This window comes from Oncorhynchus masou, unplaced genomic scaffold (genome assembly GCF_036934945.1).
Source record: "Oncorhynchus masou masou isolate Uvic2021 unplaced genomic scaffold, UVic_Omas_1.1 unplaced_scaffold_2974, whole genome shotgun sequence".
Classification (NCBI taxonomy): domain Eukaryota; kingdom Metazoa; phylum Chordata; class Actinopteri; order Salmoniformes; family Salmonidae; genus Oncorhynchus; species Oncorhynchus masou.
Window position 1 is genome coordinate 8,330 of NW_027009393.1, and position 27,573 is coordinate 35,902.

A 27,573-nucleotide genomic window follows, 5' to 3' on the forward strand; every position below is an offset into this window, starting at 1 on the left:
GCCTTACCTTTCCCCTGCGCCGACACCTCCGTCCTGACCTCCCCATTAAAGGTTGTTGTTTCTAATTGGCAGAGATATGTCAGGTAAAATGACCAGTTACCACGGAGACACAACATATCCACCCGCTGCCTCGTGGAGAGTAATGTATGACGGAATATGGGCGGAGTCATAGACACAACGGAAGTTACTGAAGCACACAAACAAAACACAACCACTTCCTTCATAATATTGACTGAATATGAGCTGAGCAGAGGCATGAATACTAGCATCCTCTTCTAGGGAAGAGGAGATACAGTTCAGATGAAAACGTCTATTTTGGAGTGATAGATAGTAGACAGAAGGTGAAGAGATACTCAGTAACTATCAGTAGGACAATGGAAGTTGTTGTGATAGATAGCAGACAGAAGGTGAAGAGATACTCAGTAACTATCGGTAGGACAATGGAAGTTGTTGTGATAGATAGCAGACAGACGGTGAAGAGATACTCAGTAACTATCGGTAGGACAATGGAAGTTGGAGTGATAGATAGCAGACAGAAAGTGAAGAGATACTCAGTAACTATCGGTAGGACAATGGAAGTTGTTGCGACAGATTGATGTCCTATGTACAAACAATGGAAACCCTTCAGAAGGGCTGGCATGAAGTGACAGTACAGGGTGACAACATGAGGAGGAGGTGACATTGTTGACATCCTCTTACCTTGTCTAACTCTCCTCTGACCAGGGCCTCTAACATCTCTGCTAAAGCCTGTCTCTGGAATAAGGGACGATGGAAGACACCATAGAATTACATATTAGAACTCGTTTAATAGGATCTCTGTGGGAGAGACATTCAGTCAGCCTCTGTGTGTACCAGTTCCCCCAAGTCCCCTGACATCCAGAGCTGTGGTGTGGCGTGTCCATTAGAGCAGCGCTCTCCAAACCTGGTCCTGGTGGGGAGACCCAGAGCTGTGGTGTGGAGTGTCCATTAGAGCAGCTCTCCAAACCCGGTCCTGGGGGGCCCAGAGCTGTGGTGTTGAGTGTCCATTAGAGCAGCGCTCTCTAAACCTGGTCCTGGGGAGGAGACCCAGAGCTGTGGTGTGGAGTGTCGATTAGAGCAGCGCTCTCCAAACCCGGTCCTGGGGGAGGAGACCCAGAGCTGTGGTGTGGAGTGTCCATTAGAGCAGCGCTCTCCAAACCTGGTCCTGGTGGGGAGACCCAGAGCTGTGGTGTGGAGTGTCCATTAGAGCAGCGCTCTCCAAACCTGGTCCTGGGGGAGACCCAGAGCTGTGGTGTGGAGTGTCCATTAGAGCAGCGCTCTCCAAACCTGGTCCTGGGGGAGGAGACCCAGAGCTGTGGTGTGGAGTGTCCATTAGAGCAGCGCTCTCCAAACCCGGTCCTGGGGGAGACCTGATCCAAAAGCCTCTCAACACCTTGGTGCTACCTTACACCAGAGACTGGTGTTGTGTGAGAAGTGAAGAGCAGAGGTCAAGTCCACCTGTGTTCCTGGATTACAGGGACGTGACTGTTCTGTCCTCTACTGGAGTGACCTTCACTGAGTCCTCGGGCCACCAGGCAGCCAGACCTGTCCCCATGCAGCCTCCTCCCTCCCAGCTCTCTCATCCTTAATCAGCTTCCAATACAGGCTAATAAAAGCTGGATAAGAGCCAGCCTCTGGCCGACCAATCTCTTTATCTCAATAGCACTGTCTCTCGTTGTACTGGACTGTGTGTGTCATTGAGCTAACAGTCTGATGCTGTTGTGAAGCTAACAGTCTGATGATGAAGGTGAAGCTAACAGTCTGATGATGAAGGTGAAGCTAACAGTCTGAATATAGAAGGTCCCTGTGGCAGTAGTGAATATAGAAGGTCCCTGTGGCAGTAGTGAATATAGAAGGTCCCTGTGGCAGTAGTGAATATAGAAGGTCCCTGTGGCAGTAGTGAATATAGAAGGTCCTTGTGGCAGTAGTGAATATAGAAGGTCCTCTGGCAGTAGTGACTATAGAAGGTCCCTGTGGCAGTAGTGAATATAGAAGGTCTCTGTGGCAGTAGTGAATGTAAAAGATCCCTGTGGCAGTAGTGAATATAGAAGGTCCCTGTGGCAGTAGTGAATATATAAGGTCCCTGTGGCAGTCGTGAATATAGAAGGTCTCTGTGGCAGTAGTGAATATAGAAGGTCCCTGTGGCAGTAGTGAATATAGAAGGTCCCTGTGGCAGTAGTGAATGTAGAAGGTCCCTGTGACAGTAGTGAATATAGAAGGTCCCTGTGTCAGTAATGAATGTAGAAGGTCCCTGTGGCAGTAGTGAATGTAGAAGGTCCCTGTGGCAGTAGTGAATATAGAAGGTCCCTGTGGCAGTAGTGAATATACAAGGTCCCTGTGACAGTAGTGAATATAGAAGGTCCCTGTGGCAGTAGTGAATGTAGAAGGTCCCTGTGGCAGTCGTGAATATAGAAGGTCCTTGTGGCAGTCGTGAATATAGAAGGTCCCTGTGGCAGTAGTGAATATAGAAGGTCCCTGTGGCAGTAGTGAATATAGAAGGTCCCTGTGGCAGTAATGAATATAGAAGGTCCCTGTGGCAGTAGTGAATGTAGAAGGTCCCTGTGGCAGTAGTGAATGTAGAAGGTCCCTGTGGCAGTAGTGAATGTAGAAGGTCCCTGTGGCAGTAGTGACTATAGAAGGTCCCTGTGGCAGTAGTGAATATAGAAGGTCCCTGTGGCAGTAGTGAATATAGAAGGTCCCTGTGGCAGTAGTGAATATAGAAGGTCCCTGTGGCAGTAATGAATATAGAAGGTCCCTGTGGCAGTAATGAATATAGAAGGTCCCTGTGGCAGTAGTGAATATAGAAGGTCCCTGTGGCAGTAGTGAATGTAGAAGGTCCATGTGGCAGTAGTGAATATAGAAGGTCCCTGTGGCAGTAGTGAATATAGAAGGTCCCTGTGGCAGTAGTGAATATAGAAGGTCCCTGTGGCAGTAGTGACAAGGCCATCAGACTGTTAAACAGCCATCACTAACATAGAGAGGATGCTGCCAACATACTGACTCAAATCTCTGGCCACTTAAATAAATGGACATAATAAAGGTTTCACTAGTCACTTTAAATAATGTCACTTTAAATAATGCCACTTTAATAATGTCTACATACCCTACATTACTCATCTCATATGTATATACTGTACTCTATACCATCTACTGTGTCTTGCCTATGCCGTTCGGCCATCGCTCATCCACATATTCTTATTCATCCCTTTACATTTGTGTGTATAATGTAGTTGTTGTGAATTTGTTAGATTACTTGTTAGATATTACTGCACAAGCATTTCGCTACACTCGCGTTAACATCTGCTAACCATGTGTATGTGACCAATAATTAGGACCATAATATAGGACCATAGACTCGCACCATAGATTAGGACCATAGATTAGGACCATATAGGACCATAGATTAGGACCATAGATTAGGACCATAATATAGGACCATAGACTCGCACCATAGATTAGGACCATAGATTAGAACTATAGATTAGGACCATAGATTAGGACTATAGATTAGGACAACAGATTAGGACCATAGATTAGGACCATAGATTAGGACCATAGCGGTCCCTGTAATAATAAAGATTGATATAAAGTCCAGTACCTTCTCCCAGTGGGTCCAGTGTGGATCATCAGCTGGAAGATGGTGTTTCTGTTGGTGCTGTTGTGGAGAGACGCATTACTGCCTCCTCTCTGGAGAGTGGGCTTCACCTGGGACATAACAAACACACCACAACACACACACAGGGTTGAAGCCACGGCAGATCACACCAGGTTACATTCAGGTAAAGACCTCTTTTTGCTGGTCACTTCAATGACATCTAAAAAAAAAAAAAAGTAAAATAAAAACTATTTTACAATCAGTGCACAACCTGATTATGACATCACAATCAAAGAGTGTTGAGACCTTCAGTTTTTCTCTGTCTCTCTTCTGGGGTGAGTCTTGAGGTTGTGGTTTGGGTTCTGGTGAAACATTGTTTTGAGGTGGACCAGGTGGTGGAGGTCCACTGTTCTGCTGTAAATACAGGAATACTTTAGTACACGTTCACAATAGGAACCAGAGAGAGGAGAAAAGGCAGACTGTTAAACAACTACTCCAGTGGCTAAATATACTGAATGGCTTTTACATGGTCAGGTTGTATTCTGATTGTAAAAAGGAAGGGTTTGTTGTCTGTTTTTTTGTAGTCCAGAAAAAAAATATGTTGTTTCAACCAGAACATAATGTCTTTATGAAATTAGCCTAGTGGTTAGAACATAGAGGCGGCAGGGTAGCCTAGTGGTTAGAGTGGAGGGGCGGCAGGGTAGCCTAGTGGTTAGAGTGGAGGCGGCAGGGTAGCCTAGGGGTTAGAGTGGAGGGCCGGCAGGGTAGCCTAGTGGTTAGAGTGGAGGGCCGGCAGGGTAGCCTAGTGGTTAGAGTGGAGGGGCGGCAGGGTAGCCTAGTGGTTAGAACGTAGAGGCGGCAGGGTAGCCTAGTGGTTAGAACGTAGAGGCGGCAGGGTAGCCTAGTGGTTAGAACGAGAGGGGCGGCAGGGTAGCCTAGTGGTTAGAGTGGAGGGGCGGTAGGTAGCCTAGTGGTTAGAGTGGAGGGGCGGCAGGGTAGCCTAGTGGTTCGAGTGGAGGGACGGCAGGGTAGCATAGTGGTTAGAACGTAGAGGCGGCAGGGTAGCCTAGTGGTTAGAACGTAGAGGCGGCAGAGTAGCCTAGTGGTTAGATTGGAGGGGCGGCAGGGTAGCCTAGTGGTTAGAGTGTAGAGGCGGCAGGGTAGCCTAGTGGTTAGAGTGGAGGGGCGGCAGGGTAGCCTAGTGGTTAGAGTGGAGGGGCGGCAGGGTAGCCTAGTGGTTAGAGTGGAGGGGCGGCAGGGTAGCCTAGTGGTTAGAGCGTAGAGGTGGCAGGGTAGACTAGTGGTTAGAGTGGAGGGGCGGCAGGGTAGCCTAGTGGTTAGAGTGGACGGGGCGGTAGTTAGCCTAGTGGTTAGAGTGGAGGGGCGGTAGGTAGCCCTAGTGGTTAGAGTGGAGGGGCGGCAGGGTAGCCTAGTGGTTCGGGAGTGGAGGGACGGCAGGGTAGCATAGTGGTTAGAACGTAGAGGCGGCAGGGTAGCCTAGTGGTTAGAACGTAGAGGCGGCAGAGTAGCCTAGTGGTTAGATTGGAGGGGCGGCAGGGCAGCCTAGTGGTTAGAGTGTAGAGGCGGCAGGGTAGCCTAGTGGTTAGAGTGGAGGGGCGGCAGGGTAGCCTAGTGGTTAGAGTGGAGGGGCGGCAGGGCAGCCTAGTGGTTAGAGCGTAGAGGTGGCAGGGTAGACTAGTGGTTAGAGTGGGAGGGCGGCAGGGTAGCCTAGTGGTTAGAGTGGACGGGGCGGTAGTTAGCCTAGTGGTTAGAGTGGAGGGCGGTAGGTAGCCTAGTGGTTAGAGTGGAGGGCGGCAGGGTAGCCTAGTGGTTCGAGTGGAGGGACGGCAGGGTAGCATAGTGGTTAGAACGTAGAGGCGGCAGGGTAGCCTAGTGGTTAGAACGTAGAGGCGGCAGAGTAGCCTAGTGGTTAGATTGGAGGGGCGGCAGGGTAGCCTAGTGGTTAGAGTGTAGAGGCGGCAGGGTAGCCTAGTGGTTAGAGTGGAGGGGCGGCAGGGTAGCCTAGTGGTTAGAGTGGAGGGGCGGCAGGGTAGCCTAGTGGTTAGAGCGTAGAGGTGGCAGGGTAGACTAGTGGTTAGAGTGGAGGGGCGGCAGGGTAGCCTAGTGGTTAGAACGTGGAGGCGGCAGGGCAGCCTAGTGGTTAGAGTAGAGGGGCAGCAGGGTAGCCTAGTGGTTAGAACGTTGGACTAGTAACCGGAAGGTTGCAAGTTCAAATCCCTGAGCTGACAAGGTACAAATCTGCCCTTCTGCCCCTGAACAAGGCAGTTAACCCCACTGTTCCTAGGCCGTCATTGGAAATAAGAATTTGTTCTTTAACTGACTTGCCTAGTTAAATAAAGGAAAAATATAACAACAGTGATATTAGTGAGAACAGGTAACTGCCAAAATAAAGGAAAACACCAACATAAAGTGTTTTAATAGGGCGTTGAGCCAGAACAGCTACAATGGCATAGATTCTACAAGTGTCTGGAAGTCTATTGGAGGGATGTGACATCATTCTTCCAACAGAAATTCCATATTGGTGTTTTGTTGATGGTGGTGAACAACACTGTCTCAGGACCCACTCCAGAATCTCCCACACAGTCCATTCCCGAGTGGTGCAGCGGTCTAAGGCACCGCAGTGCTTAGGGGCGTCACTACAGACCCGGGTTCGAACCGGGCTGTATCACAACCAGCCGAGATCGGGAGTCCCAAAGGGTGGAGCACAATTGGCCCAGTCGTCCGGGTTAGGGGAGGGTTTGGCGGGGTAGGCAGTCATTGTAAATAAGAATTTGTTCTTCACTGACTTGCCTACTTAAATAAATTAAATAAGTATTCAGATCCCTTGACTTTTCCCACATTTTATAATTATAAAATTTAAAAAAATAAAACATATTCCTCAATCTACACACAACACCCTAGAATGAAAAAGCAAAAAACAGGTTTTAGAAATATTGTCAAATATATTAAAAATAAAAAACAGAAATACCAGAACAGAAAGTATTCAGCCCCTTTGCTACCAGACTCCAAATTGATTTATCATCCTTGAGATGTTTCTACAACTTGATTGGAGTCCACCTGTGGTCAATTCAATTGATTGGACATGATTTGGAAAGGCACACACTTGTCTATGTAAGGTCCCACAGTTGACAGTGCATTTCAGAGAAAAACCAAGCCATTGAGGTTGAAGGAATTGTCCGTAGAGCTCAGAGACAGGATTGTGTCGAAGCACAGAACTGGGGAAGGGAACCAAGAAATGTCTGCAGCATTGAAGCTCCCAAAAACACAGTGGCCTCCATCCTTCTTAAATGGAAGAAGTTTGGAACCACCAAGACTCTTCCTAGAGCTGGCCGCCCGGCCAAACTAAGCAACCGGGTGATAAGGGCCTTGGTCAGGGAGGTGACCAAGAACCTGATGGTCACTCTGATAGAGCTCCAATATTCCTCTGTGGAGATGGTAGAACCTTCCAGAAGGACAACAATCTCTGCAGCACTCCACCAATCAGGCCTTTATGCTAGAGTGGCCAGACGGAAGCCAATCCTCAGTAAAAGGCACATGACAGCCCGCTTGAACTTTGCCAAAAGGCACCTAAAGGACTCAGATCATGAGTAACAAGGTTCTCTGGTCTGATGAAACCAAGACTGAACTCTTTGGCCTGAATGCCAAGCGTCACGTCTGGAGGAAACCTGGCACCATCCCTACGGTGAGGCATGGTGGTGGCAACATCATGCTGTGGGGATGTTTTTCAGCGGCAGGACTGGGAGACTAGTCAAGATCGAGGAAAGATGAACGGAGCAAAGTACAGAGAGATCCTTGATGAAAACCTGCTCCAGAGCGCTCAGGACCTCAGACTGGGGTGAAGGCCTACCTTCCAACAGGACAACATCCCTAAGCACACAGATAAGACAATGCAGGAGTGGCTTCGGGACAAGTCTCTGAATGTCATTGAGTGGCCCAGCCAGAGCCTGGACTTGAACCCGATCGAACATCTCTGGAGAGACCTGAAAATAGCTGTGCATCCACCTGATAGAGCTTGAGAGGATCTGCAGAGAAGAATGGGAGAAAATCCCCAAATATAGGTGTACCAAGCTTGTAGCGTCATACCCAAGAAGACTCGAGGCTGTAATCGCTGCCAAAGGTGCTTCAACAAAGTACTGAGTAAAGGGTCTGAATACTAACGTTTCTAAAAAAAAAAAAAAGTTTTTGCTATGTCATTATGTGGTATTGTGATGTCATTATGGGGTATTGTGATGTCATTATGGGGTATTGTGATGTCATTATGTGGTATAGTGTGTAGATTGATGAGGGAGAAAAAAAACAACAACAATTTAATCAATTTTAGAGTAAGGCTGTAACGTAACAAAATGTGGAAATATGGGTCTGAATACTATCCGAATGCCCTGGAAGTGTTCAATTGGGTTGAGATCTGGTGACTGAGATGACCATGGCATATTGTCTACATCGTTTTCATGCTCATCAAAGCATTCAGTGACCACTCGTGCCCTGTGGATGGGGCCATTGTCATCCCATAGGGGCAGAGCCATCATGGTAGCCAAAATAATGGTCTGCCCAGCATTTCTATACATTACCCTAAGCATGATGGGATGTTAATTGCTTAACTATCTCAGGGACCACACCTGTGTGGAAGCACCTGCTTTCAATATACTTGATATCCCTCATCAAGTGTTTCCATTATTCTAGCAGTTAGCTGTACTTGTTTGTTGATGGCTTCAAAAGTACCGATGGTAGCACCCTAGATACACTACTTAAAGTGCCTTAGTACCAATGGTAGCACTCTAGATACACTACTTAAAGTGCCTTCGTCCTGATTTAAAGGTTCAGATATACCTACTGGGGTTCTTTGAGTTGCCTACAACAGTAGAAACCATGCACTTGCATGTCATTTTCTTAGCAATCCCACACCAACACCCGCCATCATACCAGTCAAGAGACACAGGATGCATCACAATTTGTATTTTGTATTTATTATGGATCCCCATTAGCTGTTGCCAAGGCAGCAGATACTCTTCCTGGGGTTTATTATGGATCCCCATTAGCTGTTGCCAAGGCAGCAGCTACTCTTCCTGGGGTTTATTATGGATCCCCATTAGCTGTTGCCAAGGAAGCAGCTACTCTTCCTGGGGTTTATTTTGGATCCCCATTAGCTGTTGCCAAGGCAGCAGCTACTCTTCCTGGGGTTTATTATGGATCCCCATTAGCTGTTGCCAAGGAAGCAGCTACTCTTCCAGGGGTTTATTATGGATCCCCATTAGCTGTTGCCAAGGCAGTAGCTACTCTTCCTGGGGTTTATTATGGATCCCCATTAGCTGTTGCCAAGGCAGCAGCTACTCTTCCTGAGGTCCAAACACATTAAAACACTTACATATAACATTATAACGTCACTACATATCTACAATACAAAATGTATAATACCACCATACAACTATATTACAACGTATGTTGATAGGTTCTGATTCCTAAACTTGAGATATGAAATATCCTTATTCATGTCACTGAGGGAGAAATGGGAATGTAGAACGTTTACATTAAGTCAGGATATGTTATTGTTAGTCATCAGGGATCCTCTGGGAGGAGGAAGAGACACAGTCTGGTACAAGTCAACATGGTAGCCGTGAGTTGGGGAGGAGTGAGGAATTTGGGCGGAGGTCTTGGTTCGATGAAGTGAGGAAGAACATACACTACCGGTCAAATGTTTTAGAACTCTTACTTATTCAAGTTTAAAAAAAATATATATATATATATATATATATAACTATTTTCTATATTGTAGAATAATAGTGAAGACATCAAAACTATGAAAAAACACATATGGAATCATGTAGTAACCAAAAAGTGTTAAACAAATGAAAATATATTTGAGATTCTTCAAATAGTTCATCAGTGTCCCGTGTGTTCATCAGTGCCCTGTGTGTTCATCAGTGCCCTGTGTGTTCATCAGTGTCCCGTGTGGTCATCAGTGTCCCGTGTGGTCAGCAGTGTCCTGCGTGTTTAGCAGTGTCCTGTGTGTTCATCAGTGTCCTGTGTGTTCATCAGTGTCCTGTGTGTTCATCAGTGTCCTGTGTGTTCATCAGTGTCCCGTGTGGTCAGCAGTGTCCTGCATGTTTAGCAGTGTCCCGTGTGGTCATCAGTGTCCCGTGTGGTCAGCAGTGTCCTGCGTGTTTAGCAGTGTCCCGTGTGGTCATCAGCGTCCCGTGTGTTCATCAGTGTCCGTAGGTGTTCATCAGTGTCCCGTGTGTTCATCAGTGTCCCGTGTGTTCATCAGTGTCCGTAGGTGTTCATCAGTGTCCCGTGTGTTCATCAGTGTCCCGTGTGTTCATCAGTGTCCAGTGTGTTCATCAGTGTCCTGTGTGTTCATCAGTGTCCCGTGTGGTCAGCAGTGTCCCGTGTGTTCATCAGTGTCCCGTGTGTTCATCAGTGTCCCGTGTGTTCATCAGTGTCCTGTGTGGTCAGCAGTGTCCCGTGTGTTCATCAGTGTCACGTGTGGTCAGCAGTGTCCTGCGTGTTTAGCAGTGTCCCGTGTGGTCATCAGCGTCCCGTGTGTTCATCAGTGTCCGTAGGTGTTCATCAGTGTCCCGTGTGTTCATCAGTGTCCCGTGTGTTCATCAGTGTCCCGTGTGTTCATCAGTGTCCAGTGTGTTCATCAGTGTCCTGTGTGTTCATCAGTGTCCCGTGTGGTCAGCAGTGTCCCGTGTGTTCATCAGTGTCCCGTGTGTTCATCAGTGTCCCGTGTGTTCATCAGTGTCCTGTGTGGTCAGCAGTGTCCCGTGTGTTCATCAGTGTCCCGTGTGTTCAGCAGTGTCCTGCGTGTTCATCAGTGTCCCGTGTGTTCAGCAGTGTCCCGCGTGTTCATCAGTGTCCCGTGTGTTCAGCAGTGTCCCGTGTGTTCATCAGTGTCCTGTGTGTTCATCAGTGTCCCGTGTGTTCATCAGTGTCCCGCGTGTTCATCAGTGTCCCGTGTGGTCAGCAGTGTCCTGTGTGTTCATCAGTGTCCTGCGTGTTTAGCAGTGGAGGCTGCTGGGAGGACGGCTCATAATAATGACTTGTGACGGAGCGAATGGAACGGCTCCTAACCAGGCTGGATCGTGTTGTTGTGTGTTTTAATGATGTCATGTATTGTGTTGTTGTATGTTTTAATGATGTCATGTATTGTGTTGTTGTGTGTTTTAATGATGTCATGTATTGTGTTGTTGTGTGTTTTAATGATGTCATGTATTGTGTTGTTGTGTGTTTTAATGATGTCATGTATTGTGTTGTTGTGTGTTTTAATGATGTCATGTATTGTGTTGTTGTGTGTTTTAATGATGTCATGTATTGTGTTGTTGTGTGTTTTAATGATGTCATGTATTGTGTTGTTGTATGTTTTAATGATGTCATGTATTGTGTTGTATGTTTTAATGATGTCATGTATTGTGTTGTTGTATGTTTTAATGATGTCGTGTATTGTGTTGTTGTGTGTTTTAATGATGTCATGTATTGTGTTGTTGTATGTTTTAATGATGTCGTGTATTGTGTTGTTGTGCGTTTTAATGATGTCATGTATTGTGTTGTTGTATGTTTTAATGATGTCATGTATTGTGTTGTGTGTTTTAATGATGTCATGTATTGTGTTGTTGTGTGTTTTAATGATGTCGTGTATTGTGTTGTTGTATGTTTTAATGATGTCATGTATTGTGTTGTGTGTTTTAATGATGTCATGTATTGTGTTGTTGTGTGTTTTAATGATGTCATGTATTGTGTTGTTGTATGTTTTAATGATGTTGTGTATTGTGTTGTTGTATGTTTTAATGATGTCATGTATTGTGTTGTTGTGTGTTTTAATTATGTTTTGTATTGTGTTGTTGTGTGTTTTAATGATGTCATGTATTGTGTTGTTGTGTGTTTTAATGATGTCATGTATTGTGTTGTTGTATGTTTTAATGATGTCATGTATTGTATTGTTGTATGTTTTAATGATGTCATGTATTGTGTTGTTGTATGTTTTAATGATGTCATGTATTGTATTGTTGTATGTTTTAATGATGTCATGTATTGTGTTGTTGTATGTTGTAATGATGTCATGTATTGTGTTGTTGTGTGTTTTAATGATGTCATGTATTGTGTTGTGTGTTTTAATGATGTTATGTATTGTGTTGTTGTGTGTTTTAATGATGTCATGTATTGTGTTGTTGTGTGTTTTAATGATGTCATGTATTGTTGTATGTTTTAATGATGTCATGTATTGTGTTGTTGTGTGTTTTAATGATGTCATGTATTGTGTTGTTGTATGTTTTAATGATGTCATGTATTGTATTGTTGTATGTTTTAATGACATCATGTATTGTGTTGTATGTTTTAAAGATGTCATGTATTGTTGTATGTTTTAATGATGTCATGTATTGTATTGTTGTATGTTTTAATGACATCTTGTATTGTGTTGTATGTTTTAATGATGTCATGTATTGTTGTATGTTTTAATGATGTCATTAAAACCCCACCTCTTCAAGGAATACCTAGGATAAGATAAGTAATCCTTCTCACCCCCCCTTAATGATTTAGATGCACTATTGTAAAGTGGCTGTTCCACTGGATGTCAGAAGGTGAACTCACCAATTTGTAAGTCGCTCTGGATAAGAGCGTCTGCTAAATGACTTAAATGTAAATGTATTGTTTTATGTTTTAATGATGTCATGTATTGTTGTATGTTTTAATGACATCATGTATTGTGTTGTATGTTTTAAAGATGTCATGTATTGTTGTATGTTTTAATGATGTCATGTATTGTATTGTTGTATGTTTTAATGACATCTTGTATTGTGTTGTATGTTTTAATGATGTCATGTATTGTTGTATGTTTTAATGATCTCATTAAAACCCCACCTCTTCAAGGAATACCTAGGATAAGATAAGTAATCCTTCTCACCCCCCCCTTAATGATTTAGATGCACTATTGTAAAGTGGCTGTTCCACTGGATGTCAGAAGGTGAACTCACCAATTTGTAAGTCGCTCTGGATAAGAGCGTCTGCTAAATTACTTAAATGTAAATGTAAATGTGTTGTTGTATGTTTTAATGATGTCATGTATTGTTGTATGTTTTAATGATGTCATGTATTGTGTTGCATGTTTTAATGATGTCATGTATTGTGTTGTATGTTTTAATGATGTCATGTATTGTTGTATGTTTTAATGATGTCATGTATTGTTGTATGTTTTAATGATGTCATGTATTGTGTTGTTGTATGTTTTAATGATGTCATGTATTGTGTTGTATGTTTTAATGATGTCATGTATTGTGTTGTATGTTTTAATGATGTCATGTATTGTTGTATGTTTTAATGATGTCATGTATTGTTGTATGTTTTAATGATGTCATGTATTGTTGTATGTTTTAATGATGTCATGTATTGTATTGTTGTATGTTTTAATGACATCATGTATTGTGTTGTATGTTTTAATGATGTCATGTATTGTTGTATGTTTTAATGATGTCATGTATTGTATTGTTGTATGTTTTAATGACATCATGTATTGTGTTGTATGTTTTAATGATGTCATGTATTGTTGTATGTTTTAATGATGTCATGTATTGTTGTATGTTTTAATGATGTCATGTATTGTGTTGTATGTTTTAATGATGTCATGTATTGTGTTGTATGTTTTAATGATGTCATGTATTGTTGTGTTTTAATGATGTCACGTATTGATTGCTGTTGTCTTCTTGGCACACACACACACACATTTCTAGGGAGTTTTTCCTAGCCACCGTGCTTCTACACCTGCATTGCTTGCTGTTTGGGGTTTTAGGCTGGGTTTCTGTACAGCACTTTGAGATATCAGCTGATGTACGAAGGGCTATATAAATAAATTTGATTTGATTTGATTTGGCCTGGTCTCCCTTGAAAAAAAGAGAGAGACTCTGGTTCTCAATATGCTTTTCCTGGTTAAATAAAGCAAAAATATATATTTGTTCATGTTTTTTTAATGTAATGTATTTGATACCATTCAACTGACTCCGCTCTAGCAGCCTCCAGTGGCGTTGAAGTGGGTAGGGTGCTATTTGTTTCTACTGGTTTGGACAATCATTCCCTGCTACAGCTTTGTCTGCCAAAGAATATATAATAAAACACAGAGAATTGATATTCAGATGACTGTGACTAGAGATACACGGTGACTGGCACCGGGTGATTTGGCTGAATAATACACTCCTCCAGTGTGACAATGACAAACTGATGGCAGACATTACTTTACATCTCATCAGCATTACATCACCCCCCCCCCCCTCCCTCTGACCCATGCTCCCCTACACTGGGCTCTGACACCTGGGATCCTTTCAGGGATTCAGTCCCAATCATCAAAGGCTGCTGAGTCTGGCTACCACACACACACACACTCTCACGCAAACACACACACACACACACACACACTCTCACTCACACACACACACACTCTCACACACACTCTCACGCAAACACACACACACTCACATACACACACTCTCACGCAAACACACACACAAACACACACACACACACACACACAATGACCTGTCCAAAGGGCTGGATGGATAAACACAGGCTCTGATGACAGTCCAGTGAATCAACCATTCCATGTCTCTCATGGACTGGACCAGAGAGGGTCTGGGTCCTGGGTGGTATTGTCTCTCATGGACTGGGCCAGAGAGGGTCTGGGTCCTGGGTGGTATTGTCTCATGGACTGGACCAGAGAGGGTCTGGGTCCTGGGTGGTATTGTCTCTCATGGACTGGACCAGAGAGGGTCTGGGTCCTGGGTGGTATTGTCTCTCATGGACTGGGCCAGAGAGGGTCTGGGTCCTGGTGGTATTGTCTCTCATGGACTGGGCCAGAGAGGGTCTGGGTCCCGGGTGGTATTGTCTCTCATGGACTGGGCCAGAGAGGGTCTGGGTCCTGGGTGGTATTGTCTCTCATGGACTGGACCAGAGAGGGTCTGGGTCCTGGGTGGTATTGTCTCTCATGGACTGGACCAGAGAGGGTCTGGGTCCTGGGTGGTATTGTCTCTCATGGACTGGACCAGAGAGGGTCTGGGTCCTGGGTGGTATTGTCTCTCATGGACTGGACCAGAGAGGGTCTGGGTCCCGGGTGGTATTGTCTCTCATGGACTGGACCAGAGAGGGTCTGGGTCCTGGGTGGTATTGTCTCTCATGGACTGGACCAGAGAGGGTCTGGGTCCCGGGTGGTATTGTCTCTCATGGACTGGGCCAGAGAGGGTCTGGGTCCTGGGTGATATTGTCTCTCATGGACTGGACCAGAGAGGGTCTGGGCCCTGGGTGGTATTGCAATGGGCTTTTCTAGTATTAATATTTCTTTGTCTGTCTGTCTGTCTGTCTGTCAACCACTCTGTCTGCCTACCAGCCTGTCTGTCTGCCACTCTGGCTGCCTACCTACCTACCTACCTACCTGCCTGCCTGCCTGCCTGCCTGCCTGTCTGTCTGTCAGCCACTCTGTCTGTCTGCCTGTCTGTCTGCCTGTCTGTCTGTCTGTCTGTCTGTCTGTCTGTCTGTCTGTCAGCCACTCTGTCTGTCTGCCTGTCTGCCTGTCTGTCTGTCTGTCTGTCTGTCTGTCTGTCTGTCTGTCTGTCTGTCTGTCTGTCTGTCTGTCTGTCTGTCTGTCAGCCACTCTACCTACCTACCTACCTGTCTGTCTGTCTGTCTGTCTGTCTGTCTGTCTGTCTGTCTGTCTGTCTGTCTGTCTGTCTGTCTGTCAGCCACTCTACCTACCTACCTGTCTGTCTGTCTGTCTGTCTGTCTGTCTGTCTGTCTGTCTGTCTGTCTGTCTGTCTGTCTTTTTGCTTCACCAAAACTGCCTAACAAAGTCCCAACAACACGACCAACCTTCTTGGGTTCCTTCTCCTCCTCCTCCTCTGGCATGATGATCTTGACGATGCTCTTGTGTTTGTTGATCTGCGTCTTGACGAAGTGTTCGATCTGCACGTTGAACTTCATGAAGCAGACGTAGGCCACGTAACCCGACACCAGCATTACACTCTCCCACCACATGATGGTGTTGTCCAAGAAGAACACGATCAGCATGATCAGATCTATGATGGAGGAGGAGGAGGGGGGGAGGAGGAGGGGGAGGAGGAGGGAGAGGGAGTAAGGAGAAGGAGGGGGAGGAGGAGGAGGAGGGAGGAAGAGGGAGGGAGGAGGAGGAGGAGGAGGAGCAGGGAGAGGAGGAGGGAGAAGAAGAGGAGGGAGGAGGAGGGGGAGGAGGAGGAGGAGGGGAGGGGAGGGGAGGAGGGGAGGAGGAGGAGGGGGAGGGGAGGGGGAGGGGAGGAGGAGGATAGGAGGTGGAGAGAGGAGAGGAGTAAGGAGGAGGAGGGGGAGGAGAGGGGAGGGGGAAGGAGGAAGAGGAGGGAGGAGGAGGAGGAGGAGGGGGATGAGGAAGAGGAGGGAGGAGAGGAGTAAGGAGAAGGAGGGGGGAGGAGGAGGAGGGGGGAGGAGGAGGGGGGGGAGGAGGAGGGAGAGGAGGGGGAGGAGGAGGAAGAGGGGAGGAAGAGGAGGAGGAGGAGGTGGAGGAGGGGGAGGAGGAAGAGGAGGGAGGGAGAGGAGTAAGGAGAAGGAGGGGGATGAGGAGGGGGGAGGAGGAGGGGGGAGGAGAGGAATAAGGAGAAGGAGGGGGAGGAGGAGGAAGAGGAGGGAGGAGTAAGGAGAAGGAGGGGGAGGAGGAGGAGGAGAGGAGTAAGGAGGAGGATGAGGAGAGGAGGAGGGAGAAGAAGAGGAGGGAGAGGAGGAAGGAGGAGGGCGGAGGAGGGAGAGGGAGAGGTGGAGGAGGGGCAGGAAGAGGATGAGGGAGGGAGAGGAGGAAGGAGGGGAGGAGGAGGAGGACGAGGAGGGAGAGGGGAGAGGTGGAGGAGGGGCAGGAAGTGGACGAGGGAGGGAGAGGAGGAAGGAGGAGGAGGGGGGAGGAGGAGGGACGAGGAGGAAGAGGGAGAGGTGGAGGAGGGGCAGGAAGTGGACGAGGGAGGGAGAGGAGGAAGGAGGAGGAGGGGGAGGAGGAGGACGAGGAGGAAGAGGGAGAGGTGGAGGAGGGGCAGGAAGTGGACGAGGGAGGGAGAGGAGGAAGGAGGAGGAGGGGGAGGAGGAGGACGAGGAGGAAGAGGGAGAGGTGGAGGAGGGGCAGGAAGTGGACGAGGGAGGGAGAGAGGAGGAGGAGGAGGGGGAGGAGGAGAACGAGGAGGGAGAGGTGGTGGAGGACGGGGAGGGAGAGGTGGTGGAGGATGGGGAGGGAGAGGTGGTGGAGGGGCAGGGAAGTGGACGAGGGAGGGAGAGGAGGAAGGAGGAGGAGGGGGAGGACGAGGAGGGAGAGGTGGAGGAGGGGCAGGAAGTGGACGAGGGAGGGAGAGGAGGAAGGAGGAGGAGGGGGAGGAGGAGGACGAGGAGGAAGAGGGAGAGGTGGAGGAGGGGCAGGAAGTGGACGAGGGAGGGAGAGGAGGAAGGAGGAGGAGGGGGAGGAGGAGAACGAGGAGGGAGAGGTGGTGGAGGACGGGGAGGGAGAGGTGGTGGAGGATGGGGAGGGAGAGGTGGTGGAGGGGCAGGAAGAGGAGGACGAGGAGGGAGAGAGGGTGGAGGGGCAGGAAGAGGAGGACGGGGAGGGAGAGGTGGTGGAGGGGCAGAAAGAGGAGGGAGGAGGAGGACGAGGAGGGAGAGGTGGTGGAGGGGCAGAAAGAGGAGGAGGGAGGAGGACGAGAAGGGAGAGGTGGTGGAGGGGCAGAAAGAGGAGGAGAGCAAGAAATGTGAGAACATGATAGTGTTGTTCAGGATGAACACGATCAGCATGATCAGGTCTAGGAGAGAGGACAGCATGAGTCCAAATGGCACCCTATTCCCTATATAGTGCACTACTATAGACCAGAGCCCTATTCCCTATATAGTGGTACTACTATAGACCAGAGCCCTATTCCCTATATAGTGGTACTACTATAGACCAGAGCCCTATTCCCTATATAGTGGTACTACTATAGACCAGAGCCCTATTCCCTATATAGTACACTACTATAGACCAGAGCTCTATTCCCTATATAGTGGTACTACTATAGACCAGAGCCCTATTCCCTATATAGTGGTACTACTATAGACCAGAGCCCTATTCCCTATATAGTGGTACTACTATAGACCAGAGCCCTATTCCCTATATAGTGGTACTACTATAGACCAGAGCCCTATTCCTATATAGTGGTACTACTATAGACCAGAGCCCTATTCCCTATATAGTGGTGCTACTATAGACCAGAGCCCTATTCCCTATATAGTGGTACTACTATAGACCAGAGCCCCATTCCCTATATAGTGGTACTACTATAGACCAGAGCCCTATTCCCTATATAGTGGTACTACTATAGACCAGAGCCCTATTCCCTATATAGTGGTACTACTATAGACCAGAGCCCTATTCCCTATATAGTGGTACTACTATAGACCAGAGCCCTATTCCCTATATAGTGGTACTACTATAGACCAGAGCCCTATTCCCTATATAGTGGTACTACTATAGACCAGAGCCCTATTCCCTATATAGTGGTGCTACTATAGACCAGAGCCCTATTCCCTATATAGTGGTACTACTATAGACCAGAGCCCCATTCCCTATATAGTGGTACTACTATAGACCAGAGCCCTATTCCCTATATAGTGGTAGTACTATAGACCAGAGCCCTATTCCCTATATAGTGGTACTACTATAGACCAGAGCCCTATTCCCTATTTCGTACACTACTATAGACCAGAGCCCTATTCCCTATATAGTGGTACACTACTATAGACCAGAGCCCTATTCCCTATATAGTGGTACTACTATAGACCAGAGCCCTATTCCCTATATAGTGGTACTACTATAGACCAGAGCCCTATTCCCTATATAGTGGTACTACTATAGACCAGAGCCCTATTCCCTATATAGTGGTAGTACTATAGACCAGAGCCCTATTCCCTATATAGTGGTACTACTATAGACCAGAGCCCTATTCCCTATATAGTGGTACTACTATAGACCAGAGCCCTATTCCCTATATAGTGGTACTACTATAGACCAGAGCCCTATTCCCTATATAGTGGTAGTACTATAGACCAGAGCCCTATTCCCTATATAGTGGTACTACTATAGACCAGAGCCCTATTCCCTATATAGTGGTACTACTATAGACCAGAGACTTATTCCCTATATAGTGGTACTACTATAGACCAGAGCCCTATTCCCTATATAGTGGTACTACTATAGACCAGAGCCCTATTCCTATATAGTGGTACTACTATAGACCAGAGCCCTATTCCCTATATAGTGGTACTACTATAGACCAGAGCCCTATTCCCTATATAGTGGTACTACTATAGACCAGAGACCTATTCCCTATATAGTGGTACTACTATAGACCAGAGCCCTATTCCCTATATAGTGGTACTACTATAGACCAGAGCCCTATTCCCTATATAGTGGTACTACTATAGACCAGAGACTTATTCCCTATATAGTGGTACTACTATAGACCAGAGCCCTATTCCCTATATAGTGGTACTACTATAGACCAGAGCCCTATTCCCTATATAGTGGTACTACTATAGACCAGAGCCCTATTCCCTATATAGTGGTACTACTATAGACCAGAGCCCTATTCCCTATATAGTGGTACTACTATAGACCAGAGACCTATTCCCTATATAGTGGTACTACTATAGACCAGAGCCCTATTCCCTATATAGTGGTACTACTATAGACCAGAGCCCTATTCCCTATATAGTGGTACTACTATAGACCAGAGACCTATTCCCTATATAGTGGTACTACTATAGACCAGAGCCCTATTCCCTATATAGTGGTACTACTATAGACCAGAGCCCTATTCCCTATATAGTGGTACTACTATAGACCAGAGCCCTATTCCCTATATAGTGGTACTACTATAGACCAGAGCCCTATTCCTATATAGTGGTACTACTATAGACCAGAGCCCTATTCCCTATATAGTGGTACTACTATAGACCAGGGCCCTATTCCCTATATAGTGGTACTACTATAGACCAGAGCCCTATTCCCTATATAGTGCACTACTATAGACCAGAGCCCTATTCCCTATATATAGTGCACTACTATAGACCAGAGCCCTATTCCCTATATAGTGGTACTACTATAGACCAGAGCCCTATTCCCTATATAGTGCACTACTATAGACCAGAGCCCTATTCCCTATATAGTGCACTACTATGGACTAGAGCCCTATTCCCTATATAGTGCACTACTTTAGACCAGTGCCGTATTCCCTATATAGTGGTACTACTATAGACCAGAGCCCTATTCCCTATATAGTGGTACTACTATAGACCAGAGCCCTATTCCCTATATAGTGGTACTACTATAGACCAGAGACTTATTCCCTATATAGTGGTACTACTATAGACCAGAGCCCTATTCCCTATATAGTGGTACTACTATAGACCAGAGCCCTATTCCCTATATAGTGGTACTACTATAGACCAGAGCCCTATTCCCTATATAGTGGTACTACTATAGACCAGAGCCCTATTCCCTATATAGTGGTACTACTATAGACCAGAGACCTATTCCCTATATAGTGGTACTACTATAGACCAGAGCCCTATTCCCTATATAGTGGTACTACTATAGACCAGAGCCCTATTCCCTATATAGTGGTACTACTATAGACCAGAGACTTATTCCCTATATAGTGGTACTACTATAGACCAGAGCCCTATTCCCTATATAGTGGTACTACTATAGACCAGAGCCCTATTCCCTATATAGTGGTACTACTATAGACCAGAGCCCTATTCCCTATATAGTGGTACTACTATAGACCAGAGCCCTATTCCCTATATAGTGGTACTACTATAGACCAGAGACCTATTCCCTATATAGTGGTACTACTATAGACCAGAGCCCTATTCCCTATATAGTGGTACTACTATAGACCAGAGCCCTATTCCCTATATAGTGGTACTACTATAGACCAGAGACCTATTCCCTATATAGTGGTACTACTATAGACCAGAGCCCTATTCCTATATAGTGGTACTACTATAGACCAGAGCCCTATTCCCTATATAGTGGTACTACTATAGACCAGAGCCCTATTCCCTATATAGTGGTACTACTATAGACCAGAGCCCTATTCCCTATATAGTGGTACTACTATAGACCAGAGCCCTATTCCCTATATAGTGGTACTACTATAGACCAGAGCCCTATTCCCTATATAGTGGTACTACTATAGACCAGAGCCCTATTCCCTATATAGTGCACTACTATAGACCAGAGCCCTATTCCCTATATAGTGCACTACTATAGACCAGAGCCCTATTCCCTATATAGTGGTACTACTATAGACCAGAGCCCTATTCCCTATATAGTGCACTACTATAGACCAGAGCCCTATTCCTATATAGTGCACTACTATAGACTAGAGCCCTATTCCCTATATAGTGCACTACTATAGACCAGAGCCCTATTCCCTATATAGTGGTACTACTATAGACCAGAGCCCTATTTCCTATATAGTGGTACTACTATAGACCAGAGCCCTATTCCCTATATAGTGGTACTACTATAGACCAGAGCCCTATTCCCTATATAGTGGTACTACTATAGACCAGAGCCCTATTCCCTATATAGTGGTACTACTATAGACCAGAGCCCTATTCCCTATATAGTGGTACTACTATAGACCAGAGACCTATTCCCTATATAGTGGTACTACTATAGACCAGAGACCTATTCCCTATATAGTGGTACTACTATAGACCAGAGCCCTATTCCCTATATAGTGGTACTACTATAGACCAGAGCCCTATTCCCTATATAGTGGTACTACTATAGACCAGAGACCTATTCCTATATAGTGGTACTACTATAGACCAGAGCCCTATTCCCTATATAGTGGTACTACTATAGACCAGAGCCCTATTCCCTATATAGTGGTACTACTATAGACCAGAGACCTATTCCCTATATAGTGGTACTACTATAGACCAGAGCCCTATTCCTATATAGTGGTACTACTATAGACCAGAGCCCTATTCCCTATATAGTGGTACTACTATAGACCAGAGCCCTATTCCCTATATAGTGGTACTACTATAGACCAGAGACCTATTCCCTATATAGTGGTACTACTATAGACCAGAGCCCTATTCCCTATATAGTGGTACTACTATAGACCAGAGCCCTATTCCCTATATAGTGGTACTACTATAGACCAGAGCCCTATTCCCTATATAGTGGTACTTCTCTAGACCAGAGCCCTATTCCCTATATAGTGGTACTACTATAGACCAGAGACCTATTCCCTATATAGTGGTACTACTATAGACCAGAGCCCTATTCCCTATATAGTGGTACTACTATAGACCAGAGCCCTATTCCCTATATAGTCGTACTACTATAGACCAGAGACCTATTCCCTATATAGTGGTACTACTATAGACCAGAGCCCTATTCCCTATATAGTGGTACTACTATAGACCAGAGCCCTATTCCCTATATAGTCGTACTACTATAGACCAGAGCCCTATTCCCTATATAGTGGTACTACTATAGACCAGAGCCCTATTCCCTATATAGTGGTACTACTATAGACCAGAGCCCTATTCCCTATATAGTGGTACTACTATAGACCAGAGCCCTATTCCCTATATAGTGGTACTACTATAGACTAGAGCCCTGTTCCCTATATAGTGGTACTACTATAGACCAGAGCCCTATTCCCAATATAGTGCACTACTATAGACCAGAGCCCTATTCCCTATATAGTACACTACTATTGACCAGAGCCCCTATTCCTATATAGTGGTACTACTATAGACCAGAGCCCTATTCCCTATATAGTGGTACTACTATAGACTAGAGCCCTGTTCCCTATATAGTGGTACTACTATAGACCAGAGCCCTATTCCCAATATAGTGCACTACTATAGACCAGAGCCCTATTCCCTATATAGTACACTACTATTGACCAGAGCCCTATTCCCTATATAGTGGTACTACTATAGACCAGAGCCCTATTCCCTATATAGTGGTACTACTATAGACCAGAGCCCTATTCCCTATATAGTGGTACTACTATAGACCAGAGCCCTATTCCCTATATAGTGGTACTACTATAGACCAGAGCCCTATTCCCTATATAGTGGTACTACTATAGACTAGAGCCCTGTTCCCTATATAGTGGTACTACTATAGACCAGAGCCCTATTCCCAATATAGTGCACTACTATAGACCAGAGCCCTATTCCCTATATAGTACACTACTATTGACCAGAGCCCTATTCCCTATATAGTGGTACTACTATAGACCAGAGCCCTATTCCCTATATAGTGGTACTACTATAGACTAGAGCCCTGTTCCCTATATAGTGGTACTACTATAGACCAGAGCCCTATTCCCAATATAGTGCACTACTATAGACCAGAGCCCTATTCCCTATATAGTACACTACTATTGACCAGAGCCCTATTCCCTATATAGTGGTACTACTATAGACCAGAGCCCTATTCCCTATATAGTGGTACTACTATAGACCAGAGCCCTATTCCCTATATAGTGGTACTACTATAGACCAGAGCCCTATTCCTATATAGTGGTACTACTATAGACCAGAACCCTATTCCCTATATAGTGGTACTACTATAGACCAGAGCCCTATTCCCTATATAGTGGTACTACTATAGACCAGAGCCCTATTCCCTATATAGTGGTACTACTATAGACCAGAGCCCTATTCCCTATATAGTGGTACTACTATAGACCAGAGCCATATTCCCTATATAGTGGTACTACTATAGACCAGAGCCATATTCCCTATATAGTGGTACTACTATAGACCAGAGCCCTATTCCCTATATAGTGGTACTACTATAGACCAGAGCCCTATTCCCTATATAGTGGTACTACTATAGACCAGAGCCCTATTCCCTATATAGTGGTACTACTATAGACCAGAGCCCTATTCCCTATATAGTGGTTCTACTATAGACCAGAGCCCTATTCCCTATATAGTGGTACTACTATAGACCAGAGCCCTATTCCCTATATAGTTGTACTACTATAGACCAGAGCCCTATTCCCTATATAGTGGTACTACTTTTGGACAGGGTTCTACTATCTAGAACCAAACAGGGTTCTGCGGCTGTCACAATAGTAGAACCCTTTTTAGTTCCATGTAGAACCCTCTGTGGAAAGAGGTTCAACGTGGAACCCACAAGTTTTCTCCTATGGGGACAGCCGCAGAACCCTGTTTCGTTCTAGATAGCAGAACCCTGTTTGGTTCTAGATAAACTATAGGATGCAATTTACCAATTTCAATGGGGTCGACTGTTGACACCAAGGTCAGCACCTTTTAAAGTATGTACTTTCCCCCAAAATTACCAGGTTTTCCAGAAATCCGGGATGGGAGTATTCCAGATGTCTTGTTAATTCCCTCCTGAGTCTACAATCCGGGATTTCTGGAAAAACCTAGTGTTCTCTACCTATTATCTGTCCAATGATATTATTGTTGTTACCTATGATGTAGAAGGAGACGTCTCTGAACAGGGGCCACCAGGTGAGGTGGAGCATCTCCCTGGAGAAGATGGCACACATCCCGATGACAAACAGGATGGTAAACACCGCTGACCCCACGATTGTCCCGATGCCCACGTTGCTATGGGAGATGAACACGCCAATCAGAGAGGTGAACAGTTCGGGCGGAGCCTCCTGCAGCCATGAAGGTCGCCCCGGCGACGTCGTCGGAGATGTCGAGCTTCACGGTGATGACGCCGAGCGCCGGGACGAAGAACTCGTCGCAGACGATGGCGAGGGAGACGAACATGTAGACCATGCCCAGGATGTGGAGGGTCACCCAGCCCTGCCTCCTCTGGTCCACTGTGAACAGGTCCTCTGGGTACTCTCCTTCCTGTGGGGGACGTCTCCAGGGATACCCGGGGAGGTGGTGGTGTTAGGAGGAGGGGAGGTGGGAGGAGGTTCAGTCGGAGGCTCAGGTTCGGGGTCCTCTACGTAGATACAGTGCTTAATGTCCGTCCGGTTGACAGTTATCACGATGACGTCATCCCCCTCCAGCACAGTAGGAGCCCTGGTGATGACGTCATCATTATAGCTCTGTTATGCTCGAGGGTTAGAGGTCACCACCTCTCGTGTGTCTACCTCCAGAACACTACTGCGATCACTACCGCCCCTTCCTCTGGGAGTGCTGTCCCAGGGTTCTCCTCTGCTGCGGCCTGCCGGGCCGCCCACGGCTCCTGCAGCCGGGCCTTGAACGTCACGGTGTAGACGCAGCACAGTAATACACCAGAGAGGAAGAAGAGGATGCGACTCCGATTGAGTCTCCGTCTTTGTGGCAGATGCATTGTTCCCCGCTGCCAGAGTGGTCTTGAGTCCCACAGCGGATTATTAGGCCCGTGTCAGATGCATGGTTAGGCTTATGGGAACGGGTCCAATAGCATTAGTCAGCCAAATAATGCAGTTCAGCTTAGTGGTCAGCACACATCTTCAGCATAGTCTGTTTTACTGTCATAGTCCTGGCATGATGTCCCAGCTCCAAACTATAAATATATATATGGAAAAAAAGGGGGTAATAAATGAATAATTCACTCAGTTTAGACTACAATGCAAAACTCACGTCATACATTTGACATAATGTAATAAAATACTAATAAAAACACTACTGGGAGTATTAGAAGGGTTTATTATAAGGGCGCGCGTTCACGTGAAGGAGTCACAGGAGCGCGGAGGATGGGATACAGCCACCTGTTACTATGGCTACATAATTGCAGGTACTCTGCTCTCCGAAGGGCTGCACAGATTAAATGACACGTGTAATGAAATGCAGCAAATGTAGTTCATGTACAAATGACAATTAAAATAAAATAAAAACAGCGAATTAAGTAGAAAATATCATTATGTGGGGCCCTACTTTTCCTTGACGTGAGCGGGTCATGAACGTGCTGATATGCGCTCCTCGAGTCGAGACAACATACGCGATATGATTCATTCCAAACGTTCAACCAACCATTTCATTTTCACGTATGTATCCGGGTGGGTCCGGTGAAAATTAACAAACGAAAATAATTATACATTTAACTGAATTTCGTGGAGAAATTCCAGGCAAGAAACAGTGCCCGATATGGAGTCATTGACAAGTATCCGGGGCTTCCACAAGGTCAATGACGATTATTGTATCTTAAATCCCTTCTCTGTAAAACATCTGTAAACCATACTTAACCTCTTTTCAATTGTTAATAAAAACGTACCTTTAATCGCTGAGTTGTTGTGATAGAGGTGTTCTGGGCGCGAGGTCTCTCTCCAGCTGTGTGCGCTAAGGCAAAGGGATTGGTTGAGAGATGCTGACTCTAGTTTTTGGTGAGCGGCTACAAGGGCGCACCGCAGGATGACAGCTCACACCTCCTCTCCACGGCTCAGCATAATACCTGCAGTCTTTTAAGAGGATTAGGTTAGGTGTTCACACAATCTCTCACATTCTCACGAACACGTTTAAACTGCTTCAAATTCAAGGCATTCATATTCATTTGATCATAATCCGCCAAGTGCATGCAGTGTCTCCAACCACCAACGCCGAGCAAAAACCAACTCCGTTTGGCGCTGAAGTGGAAGGAGGGTTGTCAAGGCATAATTAGTGCAGAGTGCTCCTTTATGCACACAGACAGACAGGCAGAGTGCTCCTTTATGCACACAGACAGACAGGCAGAGTGCTCCTTTATGCACACAGACAGACAGGCAGAGTGCTCCTTTTATGCACACAGACAGGCAGAGTGCTCCTTTATGCACACAGACAGACAGGCATGCAAACAGAAAGGCAGACAGAAAGGCCAACGGACAGGCAGAAATGCAGACAGACAGGCCAACAGGCAAGTAGACAGGCAGACAGACAGGCATGCAAACAGAAAGGCAGACAGGCAGGCCAACAGGCAGGTAGACAGGCAGAAAGACAGGCAGGTAGACAGGCAGAAAGAAAGGCAGACAGACAGGCAGAAAGGCATGCAAACAGAAAGGTAGACAGAAAGGCCAACAGGCAGGTAGACAGGCAGAAAGAAAGGCAGACAGAAAGACAGGCATGCAAACAGAAAGGCAGACAGAAAGGCCAACAGGCAGGTAGACAGGCAGAAAGACAGACAGACAGGCATGCAAACAGAAAGGCAGACAGGCAGGTAGACAGGCCGACAGACAGGCATGCAAACAGAAAGGCAGACTGGCCAACAGGCAGGTAGACAGGCCAACAGGCAGGTAGACAGGCAGAAAGACAGGCAGGTAGACAGGCAGACAGAAAGGCAGACAGACAGGCATGCAAACAGAAAGGTAGACAGAAAGGCCAACAGGCAGGTAGACAGGCAGAAAGACAGGCAGAAAGGCAGACAGACAGACAGGCATGCAAACAGAAAGGCAGACAGACAGGCCAACAGGCAGGTAGACAGGTAGACAGACAGGCATGCAAACAGAAAGGCAGACAGGCAGACAGACAGGCCAACAGGCAGGTAGACAGGCAGACAGACAGGCATGCAAACAGAAAGGCAGACAGGCAGACAGACAGGCCAACAGGCAGAAAGACAGGCAGGTAGACAGGCAGAAAGAAAGGCAGACAGACAGGCAGAAAGGCATGCAAACAGAAAGGTAGACAGAAAGGCCAACAGGCAGGTAGAAAGGCAGAAAGACAGGCAGAAAGGCAGACAGAAAGACAGGCATGCAAACAGAAAGGCCAACAGGCAGGTAGACAGGCAGAAAGACAGACAGACAGGCATGCAAACAGAAAAGCAGACAGGCAGGTAGACAGGCAGACAGACAGGCATGCAAACAGAAAGGCAGACAGGCAGACAGACAGGCCAACAGGCAGGTAGACAGGCAGAAAGACAGGCAGGTAGACAGGCAGACAGAAAGGCAAAAAGGCAGACAGACAGGCATGCAAACAGAAAG

General features: G+C 46.3%; 1 pseudogene; it reads right to left on the reverse strand.

Moving 5' to 3' along the window:
- Positions 1-7: 7 nt before the first annotated feature.
- LOC135534075 (sodium/potassium/calcium exchanger 1-like) lies at positions 8-25,049 on the reverse strand (annotated as a pseudogene).
- Between the last annotated feature and the right edge of the window lie 2,524 nt (positions 25,050-27,573).